General features: G+C 52.4%; 1 protein-coding gene across 3 annotated transcripts in view; it reads right to left on the bottom strand.

Annotated features, from left to right (window-relative positions):
* Nucleotides 1-15102, bottom strand: part of PLXNB1 (plexin B1) — a 67924-nt gene extending 52822 nt beyond the window's left edge. The window contains exon 1 of one of the 3 annotated variants that reach the window (XM_052678431.1): nucleotides 15036-15102. The gene's annotated coding sequence lies outside the window, so the exon portion shown is untranslated. Of the gene's footprint in view, nucleotides 1-5853; nucleotides 6142-9513; nucleotides 9652-15035 lie in introns of those variants that run through there. The other 2 variants (XM_052678432.1, XM_052678433.1) reach the window with 2 other exon arrangements.
* Between the last annotated feature and the right edge of the window lie 2844 nt (nucleotides 15103-17946).

Raw genomic sequence — 17946 nt, 5'->3', positions numbered from 1 at the left:
TCTACACATTTTGGTGTTCACAGCGTATTTATTGTCTCATTGCTAGCTGCTGACTCCTGTGGCCATGCACAAAAAAATTATTATTTTTTTTTTAAATCAAGCTTTCATCTTACAGACACTTCCTAGAGCTTCTGCCCTCCAGATACTGGTGCCAGCACAGCCTGTATGAGGACCACAGCAATTCATCTTCTCCAGAGACGATCCGGGGTGGGAGCAAGGCCAGTCAGCCTGGCACAGACTAAACCCCAACCTCCGGCCACACCACGAGCACAGCCCAGCAGAATTAAACCCTGAGCCCAGGGCTTGGCTTGACGCTGCCGCTGGGTTCCACTCACACAGAGTGCCTCGGGCTTCAGAGCATTTCCAGGGGCCGGACGGGTGCTCTGACCCTGCTCTCCCTTCTCTCAGACACCTAGGCAGGGCGCGTGCCCACAGGCCACCTCCATCTGCCCGCAGGCAGGTCTCACCCAGGGGACACGGCCGAGCCGTGACAACGCAGCAGTCCCTGCCTGGCGGCTCAGCCCTCTCCCAGCCCCACAAAGGCCCGCAGGAGCCTGGTGATGTTTCCCAGCCCCCAGGGGCCCTCCCCCAGCCGTGGCCTCAGCCGTGGGAATGGAGCTCGGCACCCCGAGGTGGGCTCACCCTCAGCCACTGGCAGCACTTAACTCCCTGTGTGCCGACGTGCAGCGCTCTGCCAGCTCCATCAGTGCCGGGACCGTCCCTGGCCCGCTGCCCCCAGCCAACGTGCCCCTGCTGGGGGTGTCCCCTGTGACACGGGTCACAGCTCAGCTGTGGCACAGCTCACAAAGGCTCTCGGTGCACAGAAAAGCCTGGGAAGCAGCCCTCGCTCTGGCAGTCAGGCCTTCCCCTGGCGTGTCAGGAGTTAAGCTCGCATTTCCATTCTCCTGACCCGCACCAACGCCGGCTGAATATCGAGCTATTCTTTGCAGCCTGATAAAGCATGAGAAAGCCGAAGGCCTCACACACTCCTCCTTTCCCAGCTTGGCTGCCTGCCCACAAGCTGTCACTCCCTGGCACCGGGGGGCAGGGGGAGCAGAGCAGGCCCAGCCCTCCTCCTACCTTCTGCCCCAGGACCCAGCCCTGCTGCCTTCCAAGAGCCGCACTGGGGGCCGATGGGTCTCCCAGCACAGCGGCTCCCCAGTAGGAGCCCAGTGTCTGGGTGGGAGCTCACCCCCAGCACTGTCACACTTGGAGATCTGCTGTTTGCATTGTAGGAAATTGTGGAGAAGGGCTCAGGAGCAGAACCTGATCTGAAGGACTATTTGCTCTTTCACGCCCCACTCATGCAAAATTCATTTTTGGTACTGATTCCCACTGCTGCCCCTTCACAGCCCCATCTGACTCTACCTCCTCCACCCCCTCTAGCACTCCCTCCTGTTTTAATGGCTTCGACCGTGCAAACAGCCTCCCTGTGTCAGAGGGCACCCCCCATTTTTAACACAAAGCAGCACAAGTAAACATGCCCACACCTCGGTGCCAGCAGTGTTCTCCCACTGGCACAACCACAACCCCAGTCTCAGTGCCACAGCTCTGCTGCACGACCACCTGTGCCCCAGGCTCAGTACAGCGCTGCTGGCAGAGTGCTGCTGCCAGGGCCAGGCTGCACACCACCTCTGACCTCTCTCTGCACCTCTGATGGTGCACAGATGCATGGATCCCACCAGGAAAACCATTAGGTTTCTCACTAATTAGGCACCAAGTTTGCTTGGGTCACCAAACCTATCAGAGGGTTTCCTTTGTGATTGTTTGGGTTTTGGTTTTGTTTCCACAAAAGCCGGGATATCCGTCTTCCCTCTTGAAAGCAGACAAGCAAAACAACAAAAACCACAGAGCTCCAGGAAGGCCCTTTGCTATCTGCACAGCTGCTTTCACCCCAGACAGAACCAAATCTCAGCAGTGCTCATTCAGGGGCTATCAGGAATCACAAGAACCCGTATTCGACGGCGTCTTACCAGGCACTCTGTCCAACAACACACTACATATGGCTTTATCCCTTGTGACTCACTACCGGTTTCTGTTGCACTTCTGTACGCAAAGCCTGTCTGCTACAGCACCTGCAGCTACACAACTGCTACACCAAAGCAATGAACGCACACAGCTCCCACAGATCAGCAAGTGTGCAAGCCAAACGCAAACCTCCCTGTGTCCTACAGACACACAGACCATTGAGCTGTGGGAACGCTCAGCCAGCATCACCCTCTGCCACACAGAGCTCTAAACGCAAAGCTTAATAGAAACAGTTAACATCCTGAGAGCGGCTCTGTGCCATTAGAGCCCTACGTGTAACGTAATCCAGTTAATAAGGCCCAGAATAGCACTCCGGAGCCCGGGCACAACCAAGACCTCACTGCGCTGTGCAGACAGCCGCAGCAGTGCTCTTCTCTCTTCTGCAAAATCACCCAGCACCGTACACGGGAGCCAACTGTAACCTGTATTTTACAGAAGCCAGGACACAGGAGAGCAATGTATGCTTTTCAGATGTCTTTTTTTGGCAGCTAAACCAAGCGAGCAGTCTCAGAGCAGCCAGGGGCTGGGAACACTGAGGTTACTCTCTCCCCAGAGCAGACAGGCAGAAGCCCAGCTCAGCCTGAGCTCACTGAGGCTCTTTATGCTCCCATCCAGGGACAGAGGTCACTTGTGGAAGGCCGAACCAGAGCTGTGACTGGGCTGCTGGCTCCAAGAGCCCATCGCCGCTGTTGTTTGGGAGCACCAAAGGGCTGGAGCCCATCCCAATGCCTCTGCTAAAAACATGCCTTTCAGCTCCAAACTCAAATTTGCCTTACATTCCTCACGCTCTGAAGAAAGAAAACCTGCACACAAGGTCTGCAAAGAAGGCAATCACTTCCTTGCCAAAACATTTAGGCAAAACTTCTGACTCAGGTTTTGGATAAATTCCTACAGTAGAATCATAAAATCATTAAGGTTGGAAAAAAAACTTCTATGTTCATCTAGCCCAACCATCCACCTACCACCAACACTGCCCAATAAACCTCATCCTTAAGCACCACATCTACAAATACAGATGAGATCCACCTCTGAGCAGACCCTCCTGCAGTGCAGCCAGGGCTGCAGCCTGCTCACATCTCCTGAGCATCCAGGAGTCACAGCTCTTCAGTTCACCGATTTTCAGGAGGCAGCAGGTCACACTGTCCTGTCTTCAGCTGATGGCAGCTCATGAGCTTCCTGCACATTGGCTTCAGAACTGCACGTGTTTGAAGAACAGCATCTAGATGCCTTCTGGCAACGTGCCTGAGGCAAAGGGTTCTGGAGAGAAATCGACCATTTCCCAGGCTGATACAAATGGACGGGCATCCCACTGCTTCCACTTTTATTCCCTCCCTGTGAAAATGCCAAGGGAGCTGGCTGCTGCAGGAGGGAATGGAAGAGCTGTGTGGCCCAACACAGTCACAAGATGCATGCTAAGAAACATCCTACAAGAGGAAACAGAAATAGGTAGCTGAGCAGGTAAAAAGCAGAGTCCTCTGCAAAAAGAGGGCAAACACCACTGTAGAAAGCTCTCTTAATGCCATTTGCTCTTTCTGATCTGCTCCAACCTGAATGCCGCCCCGAGGCAGCGAGAGAAAGCAGCATGCGGTGAGCAGGAAGGGGCTATGCATGGGCATGAGCAGGAAGAGCCTGCGTATGAAGAAGGACATTCTCCCTTCAGCTAAAAAAAGCAGGGCTATTCAGCACAGCTTTGCCTTTCCCCTGCTGCTCAGTTTCCAAGCAGAGAGCCACCCCACATCCTGCCCCAAGATGGGGCTCCCCAGGGGCTGCTCAGAGGGGAAGGGACAGAGCCAAAAGGGCAAAAGAATCCAGACTGCAAAGGCACCAGTGCCAGCAAGTTCTCCTGAGACTGACAGAGCACGAGGAGAGGCAGGAAGAGAAACTTTGACAAAGCTGTTTCTTAAACCAGCTTTACAGGAATACAGTGAAACAGGGCAGGGCCAGGGCTGAGGGGATATTGAACAAGTTAATAGCTAACCAGCAGAACTGCCAGAGACCACAGCTAGATGAGATTTCAGAGACAGACACCCAATCCAGAACTGTCCTCGAGGGACCCTCCAGGAGCTGTGGTTGCCTCCAAGCTTTCTTCACCACTGCAATGCAGTCACAACCACAGCATTATCCTCACCCCCCTGAAGTCCCTGTTTCTCCAGGAGGAGCTCATACTCCAAACTGACCATCTTTTCCCTCTTTAGGTGCTGCGACTGATGAGGTCTAAAAGCCTTGTTTCTGGATTTGCACCCAAAGGAACCACTGCCAATAATCTCAGGCACCATTTCTCATAGAACACTGAGAAGTCTTCCAGCTTCTTGAAAACACGTCCTAGGACAACCCAGGATATTCTTGAATAACTTCTTTGTTCCAGAGTACAGCTTAGAAAATAAAAAAGGGAGTCTCCCTACTATTGCTCTGCCATTCAAGACAGTATCATTATCACCTTTCAGATATGTAAGAGACAGCAGCAGCTGAGCTGCAGTAATTAGGAGAAAAGAGATGTGCAGGCCTGGTCTCGTGTCTTTCTGTTTAGATGCATTTTACACGTTGGCATACTTTACACCCTGCAAAGAAAACGTGCCATCTGCATCTGCTCCAGCAGCCCATCCTCCTTTCAGAACTCTACTAATAGCTCTGGGAAAACAGCACTGCCTCCCTTACCCTGTGTTCTGTCAGGTCAAGACGCAGCCACAAAACCATGAATTCTCTTATCTCCAGAAACACTGGCTCTACATGAGTTTCCAAGATATCTGCTTTGAAAAGTTCCCCATTTTGTTTGAGCACCTACCAAATTAAAAGTTGCACTGCTCTCTCCACTTGCAGTGGGGAATGGGATGGGATTGAGCTCATTTAATTCTGTTCACAAGTTCCCTTCCTGAGGAAAGCCAATAACTTTCGGAGAGGCTCTGCAGACTTTGCTCCACTGCTTTGCACGCCAAAGAATGGCTGGTTGGTAATCCTCTTTTCACTGGTGAGGTCAGACCCAAAGGTTTTCATCCCTCTGAGCTCAGAAATTTCCATTTCCATTTGAGAGAGACATTTTCCTGGCAGTTCTCAAAAGATGCATTCGTAAAATAGGAAACAACCTCAAAGAATGCTAAAGCAAAGGAAGAAAGCTGTACGTTGGGCAGTCTTTCTACCTAAGCCAGGAAAGGAAATTCCTTCCCAGCACCAATGCCCCATAAACGCAGCCCGCTCTGCACCTACCGAGCACTTGGTCAGCCCCAATGCCCAGCCACCCACCCTGCCCTGTGCAAACACCCAGCAGTTTCTGAGGGATTGGTTTCAGATCTGCAAGAAATCAAAGAAAAAGTTCAGACACGCCTGTGTGCGCGCGCCAGACAAGAAAGGAAAATGCAGGCTGTGCTCAGATGGCTGGAAGGGATCACAGAGAGGTGAAGGTATTCCACGGAGCTCGCCACTTGTGTTGGTGATTTTTTTTAATTTGCAGTTTGTCAGCTTTAGTTGTCTACAAACGTAATTAAAGGTAATTAGAAAAACAAATCCATTGGCATATCTCTATTTGAAAACGCTAAGAAGTCTGCAAACCCAAAGAGATTGAAACTTTTCTTCTTTCAAGTGCAAAGCGCTCGAATGGCCCACAGCCAAGGCGCAGAAAAGAGCCCCAGTCAGTAACTCAGGAATGCCAGCTCTTAGCACTAACCAAAAGCACACAACCCTCCGCTCCTGCAATTGAATGTCATCTCCCACCAAAAACTCACTTCAAATTGCACTCTTGTAATTCTGTCTATCACCCACCTCCTTGATTCCATGCCAGGCAGCCTAACTGGAGTCTCATTCTGAGTCAGCTGAGCGAGCTGTTTTTCTTACCTTGCTCCGGGGAATTCCTGCTTTGCGTCTCTGTGAAGAGAAACGAGAATGCTACATGCCACATCAGGCAGGATCTCTTCCATCACTCCCAGCTCCTTCAGAAGGGCACTCCTGAGGCATGCCATGCCTTCATAAATCCACATGGCTGCTCCGGGTTTAGCTGGCAGTGGAAGTTCTGCAGGGAAGGCGAACGCCTCCCAGTTAAAGCAAACAGGGCTGCAGAGCCCCTGGGGAGTGCGGGGCTGAGGAGGAACGGGGAAAGGTGGAGAGCAGAAGGCACGTGGCTGACAAATGCCAGCTTGGAGGCAGAAGATGGCCCTGGTTCTGGCCCTGACCTACAAATTCTTTTGCATGGAGTTGTTCTTGCCAAAGTGTTTTACGAGAGCGAAAACACAGAGCTTCACTCGGAGGGCAACAACCATCTTGCTCCTGCCATGCTTGGTAGTTTAAGACCAGGCTGTTTCTGTTGAAGAGCAGTTCCTCCAGCATTTAGGATACTCACGTAACAGATCGTACAAAAGATACAGAACAGAAATAGCCCAGACTGAAACAACTTATAGCTGAACTCTGAAGTAAACGAAGACAAAGGAAACGGCACCGATTGGTGAGGCCAGCAGTCAGCTCAGCAGAACAAGGACACTGCTGTTTCCAGGGGGAAGGGAATCGAGTTTTTTTCTCCCCTTTTAAAGCATATAACAGAAAAGATTCGATGAAGGATTTTCAAAAAGAGTAACGAGGTGGGTTGGCACACACCGACGGCCAACCATCTCTCTCACCGAGAAACCAAAACAGAGTATTTTCCAAAAGCACAAGGAAACAACAGAGGCTAGTGTTACCGGACATACAGCAGGAGGAGGCCAACTTCCAGCACTCAGAGTTGCTAGATTGCATGAGAACAACTAGATGGGCTGCTTGAATACCTCTTTTTCTGTTGCTTTTGGCGAGTAAAGGAAAGGAGTAGCCAAGGCAGGGCTGAGACAGCAGAAGAAAAGCAAAGAGCTGATTGCACCAAATGCTCTTAAACTGGCAAAAACCTATCATGTCTTACAAATAAATCTCATTCACTGAAACTAAGCTGTCATAGTGGGTCAAGAGAAGCGAGCCCATCTGCTGCTCCGGGCCTTGCGCTGCTTTTGGCCTTACCAGGTTCTGTGAAGCAGCACACTCGGCCCCAAGCCTGGCTACATGTCTGAGGGAACACCAGAGCTCCAGGCATCACACATCAACGACCACAGAATCACAACACAATCCTGACATTCCCACCCACCATATGGCCCCAAGAAGCAAATTTCTTCAGTGCAAACACTGGTTTCATGTTGCCAGTGCGTTAATTAGCAGACTTTGCAGTCCAGTGCACAACAGAGACTGCTGATGTTGGCCATTACACAGTCAATCAGAAGCCAAACAGAACGAGTACCACATTACTTAACTTATTCAGAACAAAGTTAATGATTTGCCAATTGGACAGACGGACTTCAGGTCTGTTTTCCAACCTACTTTTCTTGGAGGTGTCTTAGAACGCACTCAGCATGGCAAGTCCTCTATCACAGAATCATTAAGGTTGGAGAAGAGATCATCCACTCCAACTATCGACCCATGCCCACCATGTTCCCAGAACACCTATCACACACAACTCTTAACAGCCAGTCTCAGCTCAGATGGTTGGCATAAACTGAGGGAAATCCACCGCCCTGCATCACCCAAACATTCAGGCTGCGTGACCTCAATGATTTAACCAGCTTTACAGAACTGAACATTAGCCATCGGCCTGCAAACGATCACAAGTTATTCTGAGACAATCATGGGTTAAACTGTGAAGTTTATCACATTTTCTTCTATGGGATTTTCAGCACTGAATACAGGAAATTAATGAAACGGTCTGAAATTCCTTAAAAGCAGTCGGAATTTAACACCGCTCCTCATTTTAGACAGTGGTTTATATACCACATGCTTAATAAAAACTCTACTTTTGTAGAAAGTTTAAGTAAAGCAGCAATAGTGAGATAAAGAGAGCAGTAACAGCATAAGAAATACCATGAGAAGCATCAAGAGGATGTAACCCTCAAGTGGAAGATCAAGTTAATGTTCCTGTCATGAAGAAGATTCTTCCCACCTAGGGTGCACCAATCCCACCACATAAAACATTTGGACACAAACAAAGCTTGGGAGTTAAGAAAGAGGGGTGAGGAACAACAGCTGCATTAGGCTTGAGGTTACCTCTAAAGCATAGAACAACTGAAACCAATTGCAATAGGACCAGTCTGAGCTACGTAATTCAATGTGAGACCACTCTAACCTCCTGCAGAAAGCACATACCCCATTGCACTGTTCTGCTTACGCTGCCACAAAACCCTCTGAGCAGTTCTGTGCAACTAGCTGAGAGCTGTTTGGAGGCCAAAACAGAAGTGCACATCCTAACAGTTTACTCTGATGGCTCCATCATTCTTTCTGGCAATAAGGCCAATCTAATTTCTCATTTGCCTTCTGCCTTGAGCCATTAATTTTTTCTCTTTAATCCAGCAGAGAAGTTCCTCAGAGTCAATTACGCGTGTGCTTTAACCAAGTCACCTCCGCATAGGCTTTGACAATCAACAGGTCAGTCTCGTCAGGTCAGCTGCCACGAGGCACCTTTCTTTGGCTCCCAAATACCTTTGGACTTCTTTCTTCCCTACATACCAATTTTACTGCCATTTCCCCAAACCCACATCACCACCAGAGCCACTGCTTTGGTGGAACCCAGCCGGGCAGCGCTCAGCATCTCTGGCACACACAGACACCCGTGTGTCTCGCCTGCATCAAATGTCCTTTCCTTCACTGAACCCGTTTTGCAGAATAACGGAGGGAACTGCAGAAATCACAGACTGCAAAGATTAAATCAGCCAGCTAACAGTCAGTTATCAGAGTGCAAGGAGCTTTCTCAGACTCCACTGAAGCATCTCTACAGAAGCTCTAAGGAAACCTTTACTACTCATCTGCCCCATTCCCATTCTGCCCAAGACGTACATACTATTCAGGATTTCAAGCAAGAAAACCCCAACAGACCTGTCACTTCCAGCCATGGTTTTGGACTTGCCATCACGCTCTCTGCTGAACCAATGCTAGCAGTTACTTTAATTTCTGGAAGCCTGACAAGTCCTGGACAATACAGAGCGCAGCGCTGACACGCAGGACAAGCGCTAGAAATATTTCACTTTCTGACACATCCCCTGGAACCCACGATTTCAGAGGCATCAGCCTTTTTTTTTTTTTAATAATCACGAGGCATGCTGTTGATGTTGGCACAGATGAATTATTTACACTGCTGCACAGCTCCAAGCCAAACTCCCGAAGAAGCACATCACATGGATGCAGCCACCTGCTGCCGTGCTCTAACCTGGCTCTTTCCAGTCGCTCCGACAACGAACTGAACCTCAGCATACATTTAAAACAATAACTATCCCTCATAAATCTCACCAGAGATCAGTTACTAGAGATAACTGCACAAAGGATTAATGCTTTTTGTGCGCGTCAGCCATGCACCCCATGCCATGAGGACTAGAGCTCTTGCTGCTGCTGTTCCACTAGAAAACAGATGCATGTATCAAACCCTTCACACCTCTCAAGATAAAGCAACTCTGAGCTGACTGCGTGGGACGAGGCACGGCTATCATTGCACCTTACCTTTTTATTTGCAGAGCAATACACTTACTGGCTGCTGTGACAGCCCCAGGGGAACAGCAGCACCCGGTACACTCTAGGGACACCGTGCTCCTGTGCAAGATCCTCAGCATCCTCCTCAGAACCCATGGAAAACTGGTGGCAGGGGAGGCTGCCCTTTGGTTTTCACAGCAGAAAGTCTGCCCATCTTTATGCATGACTGCTCAAGTGAACTGCGTGACTGCTTTTGTTGCTCTCAGGGATCCATTCTTTCAGTGGGAACAGCAGGAGGAAGCCGTGCTGGGACTGGGCAGGGGAAAAAAAGCCCTGTGGACACAGTGAATGGGACTGAAAACTCTCCTGCAAATTCTGTGAGGTTATTTGCTGTGATGCTCTGCATTGACTGTTCTAGTGGCTTTTTGGGACACATTCACACATCAAAGCTCACAGCACACAACAGAAGTCATTACACTAAATCTACTTTAGAAATTGATTAGACTATTGATTTTGTCATAGTTTAGATACAAAGTGACCTTTCCATCCCACAAAAAACAAAGGGAATTAACTCATGTACACAATGAGTTTTCATTTCAAAGAAACCGCATTGCTCTCTCAGAAAGCAAGTTCTGTAGAACTTTCTTTTTTCCTCGCAGCTGTCAGAAGGTCAATGCTCCTTGCCCCTCCTGAGCTTCCAAACCTCCTGCCCAAAATACGCCAAAGGGACAACATCTCTCACACACAGAAGACCAGCTTGGAGATGAACAGAAGACAGATCTGCCTATCGGTCAGTAGGTGGTAAAAATCATCAGCACCAAATTGTACATTAACAGCACACGCAACCCCTCTGCAGGAAACTCAAAAAGGTAACCTCTATTTAGATGTTATTTGTCTGTAGCTAATGAGTTTGGCATTCATTAATCTACTGTGAGAGCTGGGGCTATAGGTGGCCCATGCTGCAGGATGCTGTGGGTGCATTTCAGTGGTCGGCTCTGCAACAACATGGGCAATGTGGCTACCAGTTTGCTTATGCTTTCTACTCTTTAAAGCCTTAATTCAGAGACTTCAGCTCAGCTGGGAAGCCCAGCAATGAAAACACAACTCAGCTGGAGCCACAAGAAAGCTGCACCCATGCAGAGGACAAAAGCCAGAAGTCCTCATGGTCTTTGCTTTGAATCTCTCTTAACAGTCGCAGGTTGATGCGAAATGCAAGCCAGGATGCATCCCAGCTATGGGTCAGAATAGCTCACAATTAGTCTCCCCCTGTATTCAACATTTCCACAGTTCATCTCAGCAACTTCTCTTGGAATGGTAATCAGCAAACAAGAGCTGGCAAATAAACAGAGCCTCCAGTTCCTACTTCTGCTCCCTGCAGCGGCACGCATCGCTCCCATACAATTAATTCCGCCGCACGCCCGTTTTACCATTCTGTTGGGCAGAATCAATCAGTAATGGGCTGCGATCTGCATGCGGGAAGCCGAACAGCATGCAAATGGAGATCAAAACATTGACAGTGGCATTCAGAAGCCCAGAGCTGCTTCTGTGCTTCAGTTCTCCGGCACTCCAGCCATCTGTTGGCTATGGGTGAGAGGAGCCCAGGGCTCTGGGGTAGGGAAGGCAGCAGAGGGGCGATGCCAAAAGATACCAAACCGCATCACATGAAAACTTCCTGCACGGTAATCCACAGATCTGCTTTCTCCAGCACTTCCAGGGGGGAACACGCAATACAGTAAAGCTCAAATCAAAGCTGGAAGTGTTAACAAGTAGCTTCAAGGCTGTTAAGCCCAAGCTATCTAAAACACTACACCTTCAGTGCCAACATGACTTCTGATGAGGTCTGGGCCACTACATACAAGTGCATCTCTGACATCCCGGCTCCTTTCTGCATCTCAAATTCCTGTGCCAAGGATGCACATCTGAGCAGAGCACTCGGGAGCACTACTGGGAGCTTCCTCCTGTGCTTGCTCAGCCAGCTGTTCCCAGAGGCCGGCACTGCATGGGGACTGCAGCCCAGGACTCCTCGCAGTGCCATGCAGGGTATGGGGCAGCCACTGGGAAGCAGTAGCAGGATCACGGAGGCAAGGCTGTGCAGAGTGGTGGGAGCCTCGTCCTTGCAGATACCCACTGTCAGACTGGATGAGCATCTGATGGAGCTGTGGTGTCCCTGTTCATTACAGGGGGGTTGAAACAGACAGCCTTGAAGGATCCCTTCTGACTCAAATGATTCTGATACCAAGAGCACACTTCTCCAGGAGCAGAGCACAGACCTGTGCCCTCTGGCTCTTTGCATGATCCAACACAGAGCAGCAATGTCACCTACACAAAGTGCAGTATGGCTCAAGACAGGAGAGCTATGGGAAGTGTTCAAAACAAAAATCCTTTTGGATGCACGCATGTGTAGAAACCTTAAGCTGAACACACTTCTGCTAACGCTGTAATTTTCAGAAAGATTACAGTGGGGAAAGACGTCAAATACACCCACTCTATTTATAGAGCTAAATGCAATTTGGCCAGAAAGCTCGTTCCAGCAGCACAGATGCCTGAACACAACCAGCCCCCTCCGCAGTGCCAGGCACAGCCTTCCTCTGCCTCCCTGAAGCACAGAACCAGCAAGCAGCGTCCTGCTGCAACAGCTTCACCCTGAGTCGTGACACCTACAGCCCTCTGGCACGGACAAAAGACCTCAGACATGAGATGAATGGGAACAGACAGCAGCAGCAAGATAAAACGATCCACTTTAGGAAACAAGCACCATTTTCTAACAGAGGCTTGCTATGGGGCAGAAGGGGTTTTGAAAGCAGAAGCCCTGGTGCAGAGCAGAGGCTGCAGGAGCTCAGCCCACCCACTCCACGCCGTTCCAAAGTTAAACTTCAAAGCCAAAAGCAATGTGAGACTCACCCACTTGCCAGGCACAGGAGAAGCGCTCTTTGCAGCACTCGCAGTGTTTATACTGAGAGCAAACAAGTAAAGTTCATGTGCAATTAAAGTCTGGTATCTGGGAATTTCCTTCAGATCTGAACCATTTGAAGATTCACCTCCTATTTTCGACTGACTTCGAAGACCTTCCTATCAGATCACACCAACACAAAGCTCTGCTGTGCTTCATTCTCTCCTCCTTTTCTTTTCTGAGAAGATGACATAAGGGGTTAGAAAGTTGTATCCTCACTTTAAAAGCGATTCAGAATCAAAATGAGTTTAACTTCTGCCAAACAGAAGACAAAAATAAAATCCACCTAAGCTGACACCATCTGCTCCTTTCACTTTCTTCCACAAGCATCGGGAGGCAGTGCCGGCTTGTAGTTAACAAGATGGAGACCTAAATTGCTTCCTGTAACCTCAAAAATCACTCTGATCTCTTAGTTAATCTTGGCTAAAAAAATACCTAAATTATTAGCAGTGAAAACAAGTCCTTACTTCAGCAGCACATCCAGAGATCACAGCAAACCCCTGTGCTTCTCCTGGCAGTGGCACAGCACGTGTCGGCACAGGTCGGTGCATCCTCAGCAATGCTGCAGTGCCAGCGCCTGCAGCCCAGGCTGTGGGGAGGGGGATGGCTGCACAGCACCAACACCAAGCCCGTATGGCTCTGGGGAGAGCCCAAAAAGCACGTACTTGTGCTCTCTAAGGATTCCCTGCCAGCACTGAGGGCAAACGAGACAATGCTCAGATAAAGAGCAATGCAAACCTCGTGCAAAGACATCACCACAGCCACCAGGTCAGAGATGACTGAGATGTCAGGATGAGGAAAACAATACCAGCACAACGAGAGCCAGCTGCTATGCTCCCACCGAGGTAGAAGCAGCTCCCCCACGGTTTTGATGAGCAGCCAAAGATGAATCTATTCAGTAATTCTGCAATAGGTAATGAAGGAGCCACAGACAGATGAGCATCAAACACGGGGCTTCACCAAAGAGCAACAGGAAGGCTCCACTTCTGCTCCTATTGTGTCCAGGTGCACGAGGGAGGAAGAGAAGCCGTAGTCCTCGTGGTTTGCTTGAGAAGCGGGAAGCACTGGGGCTGCCTCACCTCCACCTGAACGTCCCCTCGGCAGGTGACCCTGCAGCATGAAGCATGCTGTGCCCATACCCAGCATCGCTCCGGGAAGCGTGCAGCTTCAGTTCTTTCCTGTTGCACAGAGCTGGGCAGCAGCCCTGGGCAGGCAGCCCCATCCTACAGCACAGACCTTCTGTGGGTGTGTTGGGTCCCACCAGCACAGCACTCGGAGGACCCTCCTCACCCCGGCACCAAGCAGAGGGCACAGCTCAGCCACTGACAGTCCATGCTCACCTTTCTCGAGAGAGTTATGCTGGTAATTTTAATCTGATTAAATATCGTTAATCGTATTACTAACCTAACTCTTTTCACATGTTGGAAGACATTTCAAGAGAAAATTCCATAGGTGGCCCTGCGATCTGTGAGCTTTCTGGCCCCACAGCCACCCAAGCCCAGCCCCAGCCCTGCAGATCCCAGCTCTGCCAGACACCCCTGCCTCCAAAATGACCCATTACTACTTGCACGACTCCGAGCTGTTTGCATTACTGGAAGCAGCTCACAGAACACAGGACAGTGCTCCGACCTTCTCCTGACCCACAGCAACACCTCCAGCCCCAGCTCGGCTGCCCACCTCACACACGCACCCACACGCCCCCCATTAACGCAGCACTCACCGATTCCTGTATTTCACACACAAAGCACACGGCCGCCTCCATTCAAACGGCGACTCCCGAACAGAACGCACCGCGATCAGCGCCGTGCCGGGCATCACCGAACGCAGAAAGTTCCGACGGGAAGAGCTCCAATGGCATCGGCACGGCACGACACTTCCAGTACCGGAGGTGCCCGTGACGGAGCCGCCTCCTGCCGCGTGCCACCGGTGCCGGAGAAGCGCTGCGCGGGATTTGGGGCGGACGGCTCAGCTCCCCCAGCTCGCGATTCAGCCGGCTCTAAGTCAGCAAAACGGGTCTAATGGCGGAGCCGGGACGGCGGTACCAGGAGCGGTGCCGGAGAATTCAGCGCTCCAGCCGCAGCCGCATCTGCTGGGCCCGGGTCACCCGCGCCCCTTCGAGTCCTTCAAGCCGCTACGATGCCGGCTTCGGTCCTCCGAGCTGCATGGCCCCGCGGGGCTGGGAAGCTCCCGGCACCCCCGCACACGGGCGGAACTCCTGGCCCAGGACCCGGCCCGGCCCCGCTCCCACCTTTCCCTCCGGGGGCCGCCCCGCTACCGCCCCCCCTCCGCAGGAGTCCGCTACCGGAGTCCCCCCCCCCTCCTTCTCCCACCGCACCGGGACCACAGTTCGCCGCCGGGCGCCGGGCTCGACCCGGGGTGGGCTTCATCGCCCAGAGGACGGCCCTGTGCAGCCCCACAGCACTCTGGTCCCCGCGGGGCCGCGCCCATCCCCCACGCGGAGACAAAGCGCTGCCCCCGGGCCGCACCTGCCGCCACCCGCCGCCCCCGGCACCGCGTCGTCAGCGCCGCCCCCGGCCCGGACACGGCCGTACCGGTGACGCACCCCCCCACCGTGACCCCCGCCGGCCGCGCCGCCCCTCACCTGCCGCCCTGCTCCGCGCCGCTCCCCGCCGAGCCGCGCCGCCCGTACCGAGCCGCGCAGCGCCGGCCCCGCCCCCACCCAATCGCAGCCCGCCGCCCGCCGAGGCCGCGCCCCTCTCCCGTCCCGCGGGGTCCGAGCGCAGGCCGGGACCTCCCCGCCGGCGGCGCCGAGCCCTCGGGCGGCCCCGAGCCGCCATTGGCTGCCGACGGGAGGGGGCCGGGCCGGGAGCCGGTGGAGACGAGCGAGGAGCGGGGCGGAGGGGCCGCGGGTCGTCCCGAGCGAGGGGCGCGCGGCGGAGCCGCCGTCGGCCGCGTCACCTTTGTGCCGGCTCTGGCGGCACGGAGCCGCGCGGCACCGCACGCAGCGCTGCCCGGAGGAGCCGGCCCGCAGCAGCGGCAGGTGGCCGGGGTGCCGCACGGCCCCGCGCGGTATTTGGGAAGCGCTGCGCAGGGAGCCGGGATCGTAACAAAAGCGCCGTTACCTGCAGCCCCAGAGCGGCCCGGAGCCGGTGGGGATGGCGGCGCGGAAACGAAACGTGGCACGCTTCGACCGCGGGCCCCACGCGTCGCCCCGCTGGAACGGCCGGGCGGCACAAAGCCCTCCGTCGGTAACGGCTCCGCACGGTCTCGCCGTTAATGCGCCCATTTTTCTGGCTTACACTGCGACCTCTGTGCTCCCAGGCGTGCCGGCCGTGCCGCGCTGCCTGCCTTCGTCCCCACACAACGGCTGGCTGTGGCACGCTGCGCTGCAGGTGGACCGAGAGCGGTGACAAAGGCCGACGGCCACGCGTCTGCTGCAGCCACGGGCAGATGTGCGGAAAGGCCACACAAAGGACGGGCCGTGCCGGCAGCACCCAGCCCTGAGCGCGGCACGCAGGACGCAGCAAGCTCACGGGAGGAGGAAACGGGCACAGAACGAGCCGCGTGCTCAGCGCTCCGTGTCCCCATCGCTCCCGCTTCTCTGCTGGGGGAGAAGCTACAGAGCTACTGAAGGCACAAAGCTGTTTTCTGAAGGGCCGGGGCCGGCTTCCCTCCCACATACATTGCTGACATTTCAGAGGATTGCTGTTGGTACAGTCCCACGTCCCGAAGCGCCGCTGAACATCCACTCTCTTTGTTACACTGTGTTGTCCATCTCTAACTCCCATCCAACAACCTGCTGCTTTCTGAGGGAGAAATGATGTCCATGAGTGCGGTCCCGCAGAAGAAGGACTGGTTGTAGAGAGGCCCAGCTGCTCACTGCACACAGGGACACCCTGGGGACACAGCATTACTGCTCCTCGCCCAGGCCAAGGAATCCATCCCTATTGCCACCCTCCCAGCTCTGCATCACTGTTGGGGTTAGGGCTTGTTCACCCAACTTATCATCATCTTAGAATCAGACATTTTAGCTGAACCTGCACTGCTTCCACCAAAATCCAGCTTCGGTGACTAAGAGAGTAAAAATAAATTATTTTTTTTTCCCTTTGCCCCAACCCATTCCTGATTCAAGACACTAATCCCCTGCCTACCTTTCCTCCAGGGCCAGTCCCGACCTGCAGCCCCTCCAGTCTGCCTAAAAAAAAGAAAACCACCCCCAACACACGCACTGGAAAGCTTTATTTAAAAAGCAGCACATCAACCCAACCCAAACCATCCCGCAGCCGGGAGAACACGCTGGAAAAGAGGCGCGGAGAGCCGTGCTGGAGGGCTGCAGCCTTCCGCCTCTCGGGGCCCCCCGCAGCCACGGTGCATCCCAGCGGTGCAGCGGAACGCGCTCCCTCTGCAGGAAGCAGCTCCCGTCGCTCTGACGGCGATCCTGCTCCCAGAACAACCATAAAAGCCGGTTGTCGGGCTGAGAACGGCACGGCACAAAGAGCTAACATGGCACTAATTTGTTCGTTCAGCAGCTTCTGATTCCCATTTATTCAGAAGGCTTTTTATATATTCAAATCCACACAGGATCCTCCCCTGTGGAAGCCCCTGCTCGCTGCTGCTTCTAAGCAGGTTAGCTGAGTTTCTTACGTAACCGTTGTGGTAATCACAAGACCAGCAGCTGCTTATACCCCTTTTGATTCTCTTGCTCTTCCTCCTCTCCGAGCAGGGGATGAAACTGGTTTGGAAATCACGAGTGAGTCCTGTCTCTAGCTCCTGGCCATGAACTGCATCTCCAGCAGCAATTCAGGGACCAGCAGAACATTGGCCGCATCTGCCCTGCAGCTTTCAGGGTTTCAGTTTGTGAGGACAGTCAGAAAGAGCACTACAGTCCTCATTCCCTGCACCTAGGCACCTCTGCCTTTGCAACAGCCGTGTTGAAGGGCCTGCTCCCAAACTCAAATCAAATAGACTTTAATGGGCAGCCTGCTTCAGGCACTCACAGAAAGGCCACTGTTGGCTGCAGCCATTGAAAATTAAAGGTTTATAGCAGAAGTGGGCAAAGCAGCCTTAAAATTTAACTTTGTGTAGGATTTCAAAACTGGTTGGGAAGGCACCGCACAAATTTGACTCTGAAAAATAGTTGTGAATGTGATACTTTTAGGGTCTTATTCGATTCCACACGTGTGTACTCAATCCTCCCTCCTACTGCACATCTCAGTCCTCTCCTGAAGTAAGCAGAACTGCTCTATAACTGTGTCCTCAGCACCACACAGAAGGAAGTATTTGTTTTTAGAAGGTATTCTATGCAAGAAACTGTCTGCCAAACATAGTTACAATCAGATCAACAGGAACACCTGCAGCTTCCAATCAGGATTGTCAGGATGTCTGAACATCCAAACCATAAGTACTAATAAACAGACACACTGATTGTGATACCACATATAGCCGCCTTTGTTTTGTATTCATAAGTGATGTTTGATATTCCTTTCCTCTGTGGAAGAAATGGCAAGTTCTCTTCAGAATGCACCTACTGTTAGAAGGCAGCAGTGATCTCA

This window comes from Tympanuchus pallidicinctus, unplaced genomic scaffold (genome assembly GCF_026119805.1).
Source record: "Tympanuchus pallidicinctus isolate F22 unplaced genomic scaffold, pur_lepc_1.0 scaffold17, whole genome shotgun sequence".
Lineage (NCBI taxonomy): Eukaryota > Metazoa > Chordata > Aves > Galliformes > Phasianidae > Tympanuchus > Tympanuchus pallidicinctus.
Note: the sequence above shows the minus strand (reverse complement) of the source record. Positions and strands in the feature narration are given on the sequence as shown.